Raw genomic sequence first — 17,527 nt, forward strand, 5'->3', positions numbered from 1 at the left:
ATCCTTACTTTTCTAATCATTCACTTTGTATAAGAATAATAGTACCTTACTCTTTAAATGATGTCACAAAAATAACCATCTTAAAATCTAAACAAAAGATTCATCCTTTTTTGCTACCTTTTCTCTCTATTTTTTGCCACCTAATATAACTTTAAGATCATGATTAATCTCAATTTTAATAGAAAAAATTACTATCAATTCATCTATAAAAAAATACTTAGTCTTTTGATAGATTGTGTCGCATTGTCCATCAGAATTTTTAAACTGATAGCATAATTATCGTCAAGCATCTCTCGAAAAAAGTACATACTATCTTTTATTGTATGTGTTATTTATTATAATTTTCATTTTCAATATTTGAGATTTAATTTTTTTAATTAACGATTAATGATGAAAGAATCATATTTATCGCGTTTGACTTGGTGGTACCGTTTTTCTCGATAATGCAACGCAATCAACTTATACCATTATTTACCATCGAATCAAACTTTTGCATTTATTCTTTTTGCTTTTTATCATTTATGGAGAACATGATTTTCTTTTCTAAATCTCTTAAAACGACATATGTATAGAATTTTTATTTTTTAAAAAAAAAAAACTTCTCATGGAGGGAAGGTAAAGTAGAAAAAAAAAGTGGTTGAATTCCTTTTCTAAAAGATGAATGGATCTTATCCTCCATGCAGATTCCCTTCCCCCTCCCTGGTGCAGCCGCGTATAGTTTAGGGTGGTCAATCGAACAGTAAAAAAAATATATTATATATAAAGAAAATTACGAAATATATAAGTTAGAGATTATTTTTTATACATATAGATTAATCTTGAACACCCTTAATGAAATTTCTGACTCTACTGAGAACTTATGATTATGGGAATTTTAAATCTAAAACATCTCAACAATTTTCTGAAATTTAAGCGGGAAGTGGAATTTCTGAAGAGATTTTAGAATATGTTGGGAAAAGTTATTTGAATAAGAAAAAAAAACTTTTTAACAGCTATTGGTTGGATGGTTGTTACATATTGTATTGTATTATGATATTAGTTTAAATATAATATTTGTTTTAATTGTTATTTAAATTATTGTGATGGATTGTTAAATTCATCGTTATGTGATCGCGTTGTTACCTTCTTCTTTTTTTTCTAATCTTGTCTTTATTTGTTATCTGATAATCTTATTTTATTCTTTAATTTGTTCTACCTTTCTAGTTTCTATGATAACTGTACTTTGTATCCTACTTTTTTCGTAAGTTTTCTTTCAAAATTATTAGTATCTGACATATATAACGGCGAAAAACGATACGGTAACAACCATGTTATTAGTTTCACTCAAACTCACAGAAATAAACGTACAATATTCAAAAGCTAAAAGGGTCCAGTTTTCTTTTTAAATTAGTTCTCTATCACTTATGTTGTTAGCAAATCACAAGATATTATCTTCAATTTATCTATTAATTAATTCATTCATTTTTAATTTGAAATATACCAAATTAATTAACTCCTCATTTTCCCCTATAAATTTAAATAATATACATCGTTAACATAAAATATATATCCTTATATACCATCAAATCACATTTACATGTTACACCGATATGACCTATCTTATTTTCGTTATTAAAATTCATGTATACGACTAGTGCTGATATGCAAAACTGGATAAGAATAGAAAATTAATTAATGAAAAAAATTATGGAATTCACGAGCTCACTATGACTGACACCTTTTTCTCACGTGAATTCTTTTACTCATTTCAGCATTAATCCAATTATTTTTTTAAAAAAAAAAAAAATTTTCAATTTCACAAATGTACAATAAAATCTATATAACATAAAAAAGGTAATAAAAACATTGTCCTTTTTTAAAAAAATTGAATGCAAAAAATAAAAAAATAAATATTGATGGCTCCTTATCATGAATGAGTCATATGATGTTGTACGCAAAGTTAGTATTAATTTGCAGTGTCGATGTCATGTACAAGGTTTACGTGATCATATTATAAAAGATTATAAAATTATAATTTGTGACTATTTTGATTAGTCGAGTTATAATCTTGCACTTGATTTATTATAAATTTAATTTCTATTAACTTGAGATTAAACGGAATTGAAATAGAAAATGATATTGTGTTTGGTTATATTTTTTTACGAACAATTACCCCAAAATAAGAGAAAATGGACCCTTGATCAACAATTCGAAATACTAGGGCAGTTAGTTTGAACATCTGAATAGTGCACGGAAAAAAATGAGTCATTAGTAGAAATAGTATTTTTGAGCCATTTTGCTAGTTGGAGGGCATTTCATTTTAAAGCAAAAAAAAAAAAACACATTACAACGAGGTTATTTAGAGTAGAAACATAATCAAGAGTAAATTCAGTTATTTTGAATAGTTTAAGAATATTTTTAATTTTTTCCCCTACATAATTTAATGGTAAATTTGTTCTTTTTTACTTATAAAAATATCTCTATGTCTATGTCATTAGGAAATAAGGATATATTTGAGCCGATTTAAGTAGGAATATATTTAAAACCCATTTATTAGTGAAAGATAAATTTGAATCATTTCACAAAATGAGGCCAATTTGAATTTTTCTGTTCTCTTTTAAATAAATGAAAGTATATTGTTCAAATTAATATGCAATTATACATGGTGGAAGAATTCATCATATTATTCTACTTATTGCAAACATCCCTCGAGTTTGGTGGGGTCTAGCTAGTCCTTTTTAATTTGTTTGATTTATTTTGATTTGACATAAAATTTAAGAAAATTAAAAAAAAAATATTGTAGTCTTAAATTAAAGATAGGTCAAATTTTGATTTTGTGATCTTAAACATATCACGTAAAAAGTTAAAATTAAAGAGTTACTAAAAGAATGAAAAAAATCATTCTTTTTTTAATAGACTAAAAAGTCAAACAACCTGAAACAAATCGGAAGAAATATCAAACTAGTAATTTATTTCCTATCAATTGAAGTCAATCTCCACTCTCACTTTTTCAAGGTTTGGGTACGCACATAATATGATATAAATTAAAGATATAATTGCGTGAGGATAATATTTTATGTTACTTTGTATATTTTTGAAAATATTCGGACCACTCAAGATTAGGTTGAGCTCCTCTTTAAAGGACCTTAAATAAAACCATGCAAGCAAATTAGCATGCATATCACACACGAAAGAAGAAAAAATTAAAGCTATTAATAGATTCAATCTAATTGAAAAACGGAAATTATCAACCTGAGTTATGATGCAATAATGAAACTGTTCGAGCGGTAGGTTCCCTAATAGCAAGTGAGGAACAAAAATAGAAATTAAGAAATCTATTACTTCTCTCTATATATATAGAGTTCATAAAAGTGTTTTTTTTTGTGTGATTAAATCCTATACTTAAGTGATAGGGACAAACCTAAAGAGTGATAATATCACTGATATGTATATATCCTTTCACGTATATACTCTTTTACTACCTAACTATGGTTAATTATATTGATACACATTTTTACATTATTTATTAAAGTATTCTATGAATGAGTTTGAAATACAATTTTTAGTTATGAATTTAGATATTGATTCTTTATTTTTATAAAAATAATATATTTACATTTTTAAGACGGCATAAAAATACTACAAACTAAAAGGCTAATAATTTTTCTTAAAATTCCCCTCTTCTTGAAAATATATATTAAAACCCCAAGCCAAAACAATATTAATGCAAACAAAAAAAGAGGGTTAATTGATGATATGTTAATCAAAGTTAGGTAGGGAAAAGTTGTCTAAGTGATCGATCAGGTCTCCACCTTTGATATATATTACAGTACTCATCGTGATGACCTTTTTGCTTTTATATTTATTAATTCACTTCTGATTTACGCGGCTTTAGTAAAAATAACTACAAAAATTATGTTTGTTAATCGAATAGATAATTTTTGAATTAGCTACAACCAACATTTGATTGAGCAATATGGTAAGCACACCACGACGTACATGTTTAATAATGTCCATTTAATTTTAAAAATAATAATTGATGAACTACTAATTAAATTCTTTAAGCTTAGAAGATTCTTGTATTATTGTTTTGATTTTTCATTTTGAATCTTGTACTACATGAAATTTTATTCAGACTTTTCTCTGTTTTAATTTATGTGATATATTTTATTTGTCATGATTAAAATTATATGAATTTTGATCAATTTATTAAAATGTGCTTAATATTTTCATCGTTAACATAAAAAAACTACTTAATTATAATATCTTTAATGTTAAAGATTTATTGAATTAAATTCTGAGAAGTCGAAAGTATTGCGTAAATTAGTTGAATAAAATTTTGAAAAGTAAAATTAAATATTATCACGTAAATTGAGTCGATGTGAGTATTTGTGTAAGCATCACTATCACATAAACACAAATTTCAAACTTGACCAAAATATTATCACGTAAATTAAGTTCTTTAATGAAACATGATGCAGCTTAAAAGATTCTTGTATTATTGTTTTGATTTTTCATCTTGAATTTTGTACTACATGAAATTTTATCCAAACACCTCAACTCGATCAAAATAAGTATTTAGAAGAAAAAAAAATTACTGCCTTTGTAGGCATAATTGAACTTGGTGCAAAAAAACAAAAAAAAAAAAACATGTAGAGATCTTCCATATGTTAACAAGGAAAGAAATAAATAATTCAAAATTATAACAATTACCTTCTCGATTTTAAATTTATGTGATATTTTTCACTTTTCATGATTAAAACTATGTAAATTTTGATCAATTTATTTCATCATATTGACATAATAAAAAACTTAATTATAATATCTTTAACATTTTAGATTAGTTGAATCAAATTCTGAGAAGTAGAATGTATCACGTAAATTAGTTGAATAAAATTTTGAGAAGTAAAATATTATCACGTAAATTGAGTCGACTTGAGTATTGTGTATGCATCACTATCACATAAACACACAAATTTCAAACTTGACCAAGAGTTGAGAGGGAGAGAGTGTAAAAAACATAGAAAGGTGACAAATTAAACGGATAAAATATGGAGAAAAATAACAAGACGTACAGAACTAAACTCCAAATAAGTTGTGTCCCTATAGATACTACGTGCCCCAATATCCATCATAAGTTTTTTCAAAATGTCTTTTTCCCACTAAATCATTTCCTTTTTGTGAAACTAAACACTATTCTTTTTGGGGAACTTTTAATTATATGCTGACAATTTTTGGAAGCATAGTCTTTGTTATTATTATCCTACCATATATAGTACATGAATTAAACGTTTTGTGTCTAATAGAAATATGTTATTATGTTTTTAATTGTTAAATTCAAAAAAAAAATCTTAATTCAAGTGTCTCAATGAATTTACATATAAATTCAAAGAACGGTCTAGATATTAAGCCTTAAATACTAAACACTAGTAAATAGTATATCGTTAATTAGAATAAGATATAACAGAGAGCACACCTAAAATTATAAATCTCTATATCAAAGAAATTTACATAAACTTCATCAATTTAGGTGTAATTACTTAGATTAATTCTAATTTGTAATATTATTATTTTACCAGACGAATAAATAAACAATTACTTATTCTATTAAGTACGTTAAAACAAAGGAACTACAAGGACCATCATTGAGCTTTCAATTACCTTTGCCTTTTCTTTGTTTTGTGTGTGAAATAAAATTATATTCAAGAACCAAATTTTGGAATATTCTACCGACAATTTGTCTTTCTTTTTAATAATATTTTTTAATGTTATATACAAATCTCCTGTATTATTTTTTAGTAAGCATTATAAGTACAGATTCAATTGAATTCTTAAATTTTGACCCAAATCGTAAATTTATGCATTAAAAGTTGTTAAAATTATAATGAATAATAGATATGAACCCTTAATTTTATATATACAACAAATTCAATATTAAAAATCATAAAATTAAATTCGTAAAATTTAAATTCAGAGTTCAATGATTTTATCCTAGTGATACATTTTTTAATTTTTTTTAATTTAAAGTGGTAGTGGAAGCCCACATTTAAATCTCTGTCACCTTGTCTTTAATCTCATCTTGTCACTTAAACAAATTAAAAGCAACTCAATCATTTTCAAGGATTTTGTCAAATAATTATATCCAATATTTAAATAATAATCACTCTCAAATCTACCTAGTTTGCTAATTAACATAGAGTACTATAATTATGGATTAATTAATTTACGTCTAAACATCTATTTAATCCTTATCTAGTGATTATTACTTGGTTAATAACTAATTTCGTGTTAATTATTGTGATTTGTGTGTATGATCAATAAGTGGCCACGTTAAAGTTTTTTGTACATAGGAATTAGATAGGGATTAAACACATTACAATAATTGAAAACTAATTGATCATTCACTAATCCAACGTGTGTGTTATTTGACTTGAAATTATTATTTTCGCGTGTTTGACCAAGCTTTTGAAAAGTTAATTTTTTTAACCAAAAGCTTTTTTCCCCCAAAGATTTGAAGTGTTTAATCGGAATTTAAAAGTATTTTTGAGCAATAACATAAGTAGTATATTTTTGTTGTTGGAGAGAAATTACAATTTCAATTTTTTTTTCCAAGAACAAAGGCAAGAAAATATATATCTTGTTCAAATATTTATATTTTCCTAACTATCTCAATTAATTTAACTCATATACCTCGAAAATATATATAGTAATACTCAATTAATATTATAGCTACTATTTAGGGAAATTTTAATTTGCAACTATAGTTCGTCCAATCTTGCTAGTAGTCTGATTTGTATAATTCGTCTGATATGTATAATTCATTGAATTGTATAAATTCAGAATTTGTATAATTTGGTTCCTGATCGTATAAATTCAGAATTTTGTATATGCTTACCCTAGCTATTTGTATATAATTTATGAAAAATTCATAATAAATTACTAATGTTTGTATATTGACAAGTGAAATATACAAATGTAGTTCTGGAAAATTCTTAAATGTATAAATACAAAATTTTTATATACTTACCCTATTTGTATATTCGCAAGCGAAATATACAAACTAATAGAAATATACAACCGCAACCTCCGTAGCAAACATAACTATAGCTATGGAGCGCAACTATTGAAACTATAGTTGTAGAACCTTATTATGTCTATTATGTTTGCTATTTTTGAAATTTTCTCTTCTTTTTATTTGTCTATTTTGAACTTTACGCACATCTTAAGAAATAATGATTAATATGAGTGTTCTACCATGATATCCATATAAATTGATATACTGTCTTAGGTCTAATTAAAAAATAATTTAAGGAATAAATAATTGATATTAAGGATTAAAAAAATAATTTTATAATATGTTAAAAATGAGTCAATTCAGTCAGAGATTAATTATCAAATTAGATGAGTCACGAAAGATAAATATTTTCTATAATTGGTGTCTAATCATGTTTTAAGGGGTGGAACTGTGAGATGAGATGTTTAGTATATGGAGCATAAGTTTTATAGATTAAAAAAGTATCTTTAATTTTTATAATTTTCTTACAACTAAAAAATAAACAAAAGAAAATTCTTCAATAATTTGCGAATAAATTCAAATTAATCATCAATAATATAACTTTTTTTAAAATATACTATATAACTTTTTTTTAAAATATACTATTATTTAAATGAAGTTATTATCCATCTCATTATTCATTTCTACATCTACTAGCATTATATTTTTAAAATAATAAAAATCAACTTTCACATTCTGAATGTCTACTAGCTTGCCTTTTATAAATCTACATTTTTTACTTGCGTCCCAAAAAATTTATAGTATGGTCCATTCTAAAAATCGTCCTAGAAAAACACCTTTGAAAACACCGATAATTATATATATGTATGCCAGAGAGGTTAACCCATTATTGAAAAGAATAGCACATGGTTTTCTCAGTTAATTAATGGCATTCAAGTAATAATTGTACTTTTAAGACAATTATAATGCTGGAAAGTTTTCTGCAAAAAGGGGTTTGTGACAATGATATAATAAGTTTGGTGTCACCATTAATCTTAATAGAAATAATAAAATAAAATTATAATAAAATATAATATATATAATTAACCATTTTCTGGATTTGAATAAGATGTATAGTCACTCTGATTAATCAGTGATTAAAGTTGATTTATCGTCTTGAAAATCAATTAAATTGTTATTAGAGATAACATTTTAAAAAAAGCAAATTAATTGGGCTCCTTTTTTCTTCATTATCTTAACGAGCTCAATTAATCAAATTGAGTTGATCAAGTAATTATAGATTGGAGTATATTTCCTTTTAATTTCCTCACAATAGGTATCATATTGGAATCGTAAATATGAGTTACTTACGAATTTATTCATATAGGCAAACTACATAAATTCCATTATTTTAGATCCTAATTATTAGGATTTACGATAGTTTGTAATATTATTTTTTATATCATATTTTGGCCTTTGAGATAAATATATCATTAATGGCGAGATACATATATTCAACGAATTTTAAAGGTGAGATAGATAAATTATCAATTTGAATTAAAGGGTGTGTAACTTATTTCCTTAATTAAAGAATTAATTGATGACTAATTAACAATCCAACAGAAGTACAAGGATTCTTGAATGTATGGCTCTGATTCCATTTGGTCCTTAATGTATGGACTTGATGGAAATGGTCCTTTATGTATCATAAATTGTGATCAATTTGGTCCTTAACCCTAAAATTAATATTTTATTTTATTTTTACCGTCAAAATACACGGAATATGTAAAAGATGCGCTCGTTCAAGACTTTCCTTCCCCTGTTTCCAAAAATTCCAAAATGGCACATCAATTTTTTTTTAACCAAAAGGGCAAAATCGCTCCTGACGGAGCGATTTTCTTCTGACAAAATTGACGTTGTTACTCCTTTAAAAAACATAAAAATCGCTGCCGGTCCAAAAAAAATTTCTTTTTTCTTTAAATTGCTGCTGTGAATTTATTTTTTAACAACGCTGCCCCAACAACGTTTAAAAAATAGAAATAGCTACTATAGCAGCCATTTTCTTAAAAAAGTTTTAATTTTTTTTTATTAAAAATTTCCGAGGCGAGGACTGCTTAAAAAATAATGGGAAATCGCTCCACGTGTAGCGATTTTAATTAAATAATCCCTGCCATTAAAATTTTAGGGTTAAGGACCAAATTGATCACAATTTATGATACATAAAGGACCATTTTCATCAAGTCCATACATTANATTGATGACTAATTAACAATCCAACGGAAGTACAAGGATTCTTGAATATCAACTCTAACAAGTTTTTCTAAAATAACGAAATCATAAACCCAAGTAATTTTGTAATTGTTAACTTCATCTTCTTCATTATTTCCTTCCTTTGTATCTGAAAGTTTCGAGTTCCTACAGTAGCATCATGTGTGTCAGTGATGTGAAGTTTAGTGCGGATACAAATTTTTTACTTTATAATCATTCATCAATTTCAATAAAATGACCGAGATACATGTATCTATTAATTTCAAATAAACTACCGAGATACATCTCACATTTATATTCATATATTAATTTACAAATCCCCCAATTCACAAACAGTTGCAAAAACCCAATAGACATTGAAAATCAAATCATTGTTGTAATATGAAGTTTAGTGCGGATATAAGCTTGGCGTAATTTGAAAAAGTTTATAAAATCAAAGTTTAGAGAAATGTGAACTCTATCTCAAATGCATGAATGAGACGTAAAATCAAGATACATTAGAATAATAATTAAAAAAAATAAAATTTACCTCTTTGTATACTTCTAATATTATCAAGATTTAGTTTTAAAATTTGGGGCATGCAAACATGTATTGAGAGGATTAAGAAAGAAAGGGAGATGATAAACGTGTATGTCCATTAGTATAAGGAATATATATGCTCGAGTTATCGCTACACATTTCAAAATGTTATTTTTTTATTCCTTTTTAAAAAAACACAATTTTATCCATCTTCCAAAAACACACCAAATGTTATTTTCAAACTGATATTAATTTCTCTATTGTGAGGATTCAGTAGTGGAAGCCCCACTATTTAAAAGATTTAAATCTTTGTTTCCATTTTTATAGAACTTTATATTTGGTCCATCACTTTCATCAAAAACATTTCAAATATCTTATCAACAACTAACCGATATAATATACACTGTACTATGCGCAAACTTATCGAACATGTATAATATCTCACATTTATTGATTTGATATAAATAAGATATTAAGTGCAAATTCAATTGTTCTATGTAGTCATGATACTGTATATATACTTCTTTCATTTTAATTTATTTTATGTTATTTATTTAGTTCATTTGAATTTATTTTTTTTTGTGTCTGATTAATTACTCCCTAACTTGATATAATTATAGTTAAATTACACTCAGTGGCGGAGCCATATATATTTGAGGGGTGTAAATCAACACCTCTTTGACACTCTTTGCCTTCTATGCAATTTTATTTTTTCATATCGAAATTCTGACTCCACCACTACATAAAAGATTCCTATATTGTCGGTGTACGTTTGTAAATTAAATACTTGTAGGATCCAAGATTACCAACAAATAGAAAAGAGCAATTTGTGTAGGGTTTATTGGTTTGGTTCGGTGTTGTTCAGTCGTATTCATTACCCAGGAGGGTAAAATTCATAAATAGTTACCTTTTAGTTTTTGTAATTAAAAATATAAAATTTTAAATTTTTATAGGTGAAATTTTAAGATATTGACAATGATTATTTATATATAAAATATATGACAAAAAATGATTAATGGACCCTATTTAGGGTTGTTCCCTTTTTTTCTTAATTTATGTGATATAGTTTGACTAGATATAATTTTTTTTAATGTGAAAAAGGACAAATATACCCCCAAATTATCGTAAATGGTATGCAAATACCCTTCGTCATATTTTTGGGACATTGGTGCCTCTGCCGTCCAAAAACTCGAAAGCTCAGTCCATCATCCTCCTTGCGCACACAAACTTTCTGCCAAGACATATATCCACATTTATTACTGGAAAGTAAGAACATATTCATCTCATAAGTTTTCAAACTGCTTGCCACCATGACTAAATTTATAAGTAACTGTCGTTACCATCTGCATAACTTTATTCACCCACTCCAAACAAAATCCCATAATTATCATCATTGCTCGAAGAAATTAAACCCTCATTCAATGCTATCATAAGCTTTACTCATGTCCATTTTAAGTGTTGCATAACCCATTCAAGTTGTTTCTTTTTTGGGATTAACACAATATTAGTATTGTTACTTCCTGGCGCAGGTGAATTATTATTCAAACATTCCATAATGGCCTTAGAAACATCATCTCCTATAGTACTCCAAAAATGTTGAAAGAAGACTAGATTTTTAATCCATTCGGTCCAGGTGCATGCTAAAAACAACATACATGTTTGATCTCTTCAACCTTCAAATCCTCGTTAATTTCATCTGAAACTTTCCTATCAACAATTTCAGTAATTACACTAAATGGACCTTGTTGTGTCTTGAACAGATTGTCGTAATAATTTACAATACGATCACTCAATCCATTCTCCTAGTCAAACCAACTTCAAAACTATCCTTAAAATAAATGAATTCTTAAATAGTAGATTAAAACTTAGTGAACTTTTTGTCAAATAAGTGAGACTCAACATGAATAAAATATTGATAAATAAGAAAATATGTCTTTTTTAGACTGACTAAAAACTATGTTATAGAAATTAAAATAGAAAAAGTATAAACTTTGATTTTGTATTGGAACCAAAAAAACTGATCAAATTTAATTAACCGATTAAAATCAAAAATCAATTTAATTAGTTAAATTTTTATTTAATAAAATCAATTCAAATCGAACCACGAATACCTCTGACCAAGATTGTTATGGTATTTTGAGTAAGGGTCAAAAGAGTGAAATATCGACAGTATTAGTAACATGTGAGATGAGTCATGAAAGGACACATTTTTACTCGTATTGGTGTCTTCACTTAATAATGCATACAAAAGAAAAAGTGTGTGTTTTGGGGAGGGGTTTTTTTTTTTTTTTTTTGGGGGGGGGGGGGGGGGGGGGGNAGGGCAGAGGTTTTTTTTTTTAGAAAAAAAAACAAATTTCCACATTATTGCCTAGGATAACACATGATGGTGTTTCTCTGTTTGGCTACAATTATAGTTTTTTAACTATTAAAGGAATTTTTCTACTTCTTCTTTTCCTAGCTATTTGGGTTGTGAAAATGATATAACATATATATAGAATATCAAATCAATTCATACAAACATGGAAAAAGAATAATATAATTCTCTTCAATCATTTATAATCTATTTAATTATAAGGTACCCCAAACATAAATGAGGATTTGTTGCATTATATAGAATTATTGAAATGGTATGTGCTTCACGCGGCTATATGAAATATTTACAAGATTATAATACATAATATTTATATTTAGGTTAGTGTCGGATAGATAAGATAATTCAACTGTGATATTATACGTTTTTCGTCTTTTTTTAAACATATAAAATATAATTTCTTTTTACATCTTTTTAAGTGCAAACAATCGTATGTATATAGTGGAACAAAATATTCGTCATGGTAAAGTAAATGAAATAAAAGGTAATATTTTGAAATAACAAAATATATTGTATTACGTTTGAAAACATTTTATATGTTTTAATTTACTCTATCTTTTGTAGGAATACTAATTTTCTATACAAATTCTAATTTCGTCAAAAAAAAATTGATTTTTTTATTGTGTTTTTATTATTACATTTATTTATTATAATTTTTAAAAAACTAATTAAATATTTATAAGAATTATGAAAAATGATACATACAAAAGTTATGAATAATATTTAAGATTAGAAGTTACAAACAAGATGAAGAGACATGAATTATAAATCATTCAAATGTACAATTCTATTAGACATCAAATGCATAAATAATTACCCATTGATTTTATTTGCAAGGGGTGAAAAAACAAAAAATATAATAATTGATGATGACCGCATAAAAATTATAAATACATATCAAACAACGAAGAATAGCGATGAAAATAGATTGTTACATACGTAAAAAAATGGTATTATGAAATTCATAATTTATTTTTCAATTAATTTTTTGCAAGTATAATAAAAATGAATCTCCTAATCATCATAAAATGAGATAATTATATTAATTGTGCTTCATAACAAAAAAAAAAGTAGAATAGTAAATGACCAAATGATTCGCATGCATTGACAACAAATGTAGCTAAATTATTTATACAAACCAAAATTTAAAAAATTCTATTAAAAGTAGTTAAGTTACTAATACAAGTCAAAATAAAAAATAATATCTAATTATGCTTCATTTTTTTCCTTGTACCATTTTCCTTGCAAGTAGATCCGCCACCATATTTTGCTTCATATGTCAAACTCTTCATCATATGCTACCAATTGAATAAAAAAATTATATGAATATATAAAATATATATACCAAGTAAAAATAATTATATCAAAAGAAAAAAATTTAAACTATATGTAATATATATGTATATTATTTTTCCAATAGTACTAACAATACTAAATAATAATCATCTCTTGAAATCTAACAAATATTATAATCAAACTACATTATATTCCGAAAACTGACTATTAGAAAGAACAATTGCATACTGACAACACAGTGTTCATTATTATAAAGGTTTTTTTTTTTTATCATACTTGTTTGGTAAATGATAATACATACATAAATAAAATATTAAGAAAGTATGTCCAAGTACATAAAAATAAAAATAAAAATTTGAGAATGAAATATATCTTACCTTCTTGTACTTCTTTTTTTTGTTACATGTTAGTTAATTCACTAACAAATATGATGAAGAAGAGACAGGATAATCTTGAATGTGAATCTTTATGAAACTAAATATGAATTTATAGGCAAAATAGAGGAATACCATAAGACATCATAAACTTACAAATTTAAGTTTGGAAGTTATGGACATAAAAATTATGAGAATTATGAATAATATTAAAAGTAAAAATTAAAGATGTGTAAGTCATGACTAATAACTCCTTGTGAATAAATTAAATAATAAAGAAAAAATACTTAAATATAAAAAACTATTATCATTTTATGATTAGAAGTGAGGCAAACAAATAAAAAAAAGAATGTAAAGAGTTTTTGTTGTAATTTACTTTGACAATACATTAATTAATTAAAATAAGAAAAAATGTCCAAAAAAAGAGAAAAAAGATAAATACAAATAGAGGTCATAGAGAGGTGCCATATCACCTTATTTATGTTTGCCTTTATTATATGTATATATATTTGAGTTTATTTAAGTTTTGTGTACACTTTACGTATCTTGTTTTTTCCCCTCTTAATGTAGGGGATAAACCTTAAAGTCACTAATAGTAAACATTGATTCCGGGGCTAACACAATCAAATTGGTTGAGGAAAAGGACCTCCAGTGACCAAGCACTCCCACCTTCAAAAGTGCAGATCGAAAGAATCTCCAGGTTATATATTGAGGATACAACTGGAAGCATCCTTGACTTTGTTGTTCGAAGTAGCAGCTTGCCAAGTGGGAGAATGAGGACCGTCGGATCGAGGGCATGAAGGCTATAACATAGAGTTGAAGGCCTTATTTCTGGGACATCCATTAATCGGTTTCATTCCGACAGGCGAGATGGTTAGCTTGGGCGCTAATGGTTTTTTAATTTTAAGTCACTTGTTGTTCAGTTACTGAAAAATAAAGAACAGTATTTTAATCTGAGAGCTAAAAACAACCATTCTCACTAAATTAACTTAAATCTGAATTAAGATTCAGATCAAATCTTTACCAAAATAAAAGTTCCATTCTAAGTTCATGAATTTCATTGTGCATCTTATTATATGGTTTATTAGCTAGTGAAATTGAAGTTTTCTTTTTTCAAATGATAGCATAATTGAAAAAATAGGCAAATGTCCTAATATGGGAATAATTAGATGGAGAAAATTGTATGGTTGTCTACCACTTAGAGTAGAAAAGATGAAACCTTTTTTGGCCAACATTAAATCTTAGCATAATGTACAAAATAATACTTAGGTAAGAAAAAAGATAGTGATGAATCATAGTTTTAATTGATTATTTATTGATTTCTGTTACATCTTTTATTTGTTGGTTGGGTAGGTAGGTACAAAAGTACAGTGACATTAACATAGAACAGCACATAGTTTTGAGTTGTGATTATTGTTGTACTGCTTTATTTTACTCAAATTTTCCCACAAAAAGAAACTCACCAGTTGTTCTATTATTTTATTGCTCAGCATTTGAAATTTATTGACTCGACTAATTTAACTTTGCTTGAATAGATCATTATTCCCAGGCCCTATATTAGGAAATTTCATTGGATATATTGTTGTTATTGTTGCTCGAGTAGGCCACTAAGGTAGTAGAGCATCCCAACCAAAACGTTTTGTATTTCTAGAGTTCAAACTCAAAAGTTTTAGTAGGCATTTGGCCATAATATTTGAGAGCTTGATTTCAAATCAACGTTTGTTTATAAAATCTGCATAAGTTTATATTTTATATAATTAAAAAAAAACTCATAATTTTAAATTTTATATATAAAAAAAAACTCATATTCGACATGAAGAGAATGCCCAAACCATTTGGGAGGATTTTATCAAATAATAGCTAATTAGTACTATTATTGATTTATTGGACCAATGAATAAATTTTTATATATTTAAAAGTTTGTAATAATATATAATCGCAAATATTTATTTATAAAAAAACATAAATATATATAATTTACTAATTCTATGCTTTAGAATATTTTAAGAGCAACATTCACATATAGAAAATATTAAAAACATATTTGTATGTTATAGCTATAGTTTGCATAATTGCGCTCCATAGCAAATTTTATGTTCGCTATGGAGCTTTTGATTTGTATAATTCGCTACAAACATCCTATTTTATACAAATTATTCAGTTTTGTATAAATTCATTCATACATTGTAATTTGTATAATAAGATATGTATTTGTATAATTATAAGTGTATAGGACGAAAATATATGTATTTGTATTTGTATATACACTTTTATCTCGCTTTATACAAACAAAAGCGCATTTTATACTGAAATGTATAGAATGGCTAATTGTATACCGAAAATAGCTAATTGTATATCGAATCAGATGGCAAAAAAAGGGATGTTTGCTGCGAATTACAATTAAAATAAACTATGAGTATAACATTTAATTTGAATTAATAGTTTGTTGTTTCATACAATTTTCCCAAGCAACTTTCACGTATAGCGAACATAAAAATCATATTTGTAAGTTATGACTATAGTTTACATAATTACGCTCCATAGCAAATTGTATATTAACACCTTCTTTTAGTATTTCAAAAATCTTAATATTTTCAAATTCTAACTCTTCTTTCTACATTTCTTTTGCGATGCCTATTTAATTAATTTTACAATGCAAAACCACTTTTATGCTATGAAAATTTAATATTGTAAATGTGTTTCTCTAATCCTACATGTCAATTCATATTTTTCCTTAAAATCTAGTTCAAAGGATATAAACTTTTACATAGTAGATAACATATAAGAATATTTTCGCTCTCTAGTCAATTAATTCAGCTAATCTTTTGACTAGGAGAAACATGTGTCATAAGTGAACGATGGCATGTGTTTTCTAATCACTACAACGAGGCTGGTCCATCTTTTAGTAGACTAAACTGACCAAGAGAAACATGTGTCATAAGTGAACGATGACATGAGTTTTCTAATCACTACAATAAGGTTGGTCCATCTTTTAGTAGACTAAACTCAGGTACATAAACATATAAGAATAGTCTTGTTCTTCAAGTGGAAAATCCGCTAATTATACGACTAAGAGAAAATGTGTCATGTTAGAATTGAATATACGACTAAGAGAAAATGTGTCATGTTAGAATTGAATATACGACTAAGAGAAAATGTGTCATGTTAGAATTGAATATACGACTAAGAGAANTATACGACTAAGAGAAAACGTGGCATGTTAGAATTGAATATACAACTAAGAGAAAATGTGTCATGTTAGAATTGAATATACGACTAAGAGAAAACGTGTCATGTTAGAATTGAATAGTCAAACGTATTCTCTAATCACCACGACGAGGTTGGTCCCAAATTTAGTAGACTAAAGGGTGACAAAAGTTGGAACTACTTTTTTTAGTAAGCATCTGGAATTGGATAATAGAACGAATCAATTCTTTGGAAAAGACTACTACTTTTTTAGTTGGAAATCAAGCACAATAACAATATAACCAATGTAGTCCTACAAAATAGCATCGGGGGAAAGTAAAGTATAAGCACACCTTACCTTACTCCTACCTAAGAGTCAGAGACTGTTTCCAATAGACCTCGACTTAAGAAAAAACAGTCCAAAAAGAAGTAACAAAAGTGAAAACATAACAAAACATACTGAGCAGTAAAACAAAATAATACGATAGTCAAAACACAAGAATCAATGGAAAGCAGCAGAAATCGAAGGAGAAGAAAAG

Source organism: Solanum stenotomum, chromosome 10 (genome assembly GCF_019186545.1).
Source record: "Solanum stenotomum isolate F172 chromosome 10, ASM1918654v1, whole genome shotgun sequence".
Classification (NCBI taxonomy): domain Eukaryota; kingdom Viridiplantae; phylum Streptophyta; class Magnoliopsida; order Solanales; family Solanaceae; genus Solanum; species Solanum stenotomum.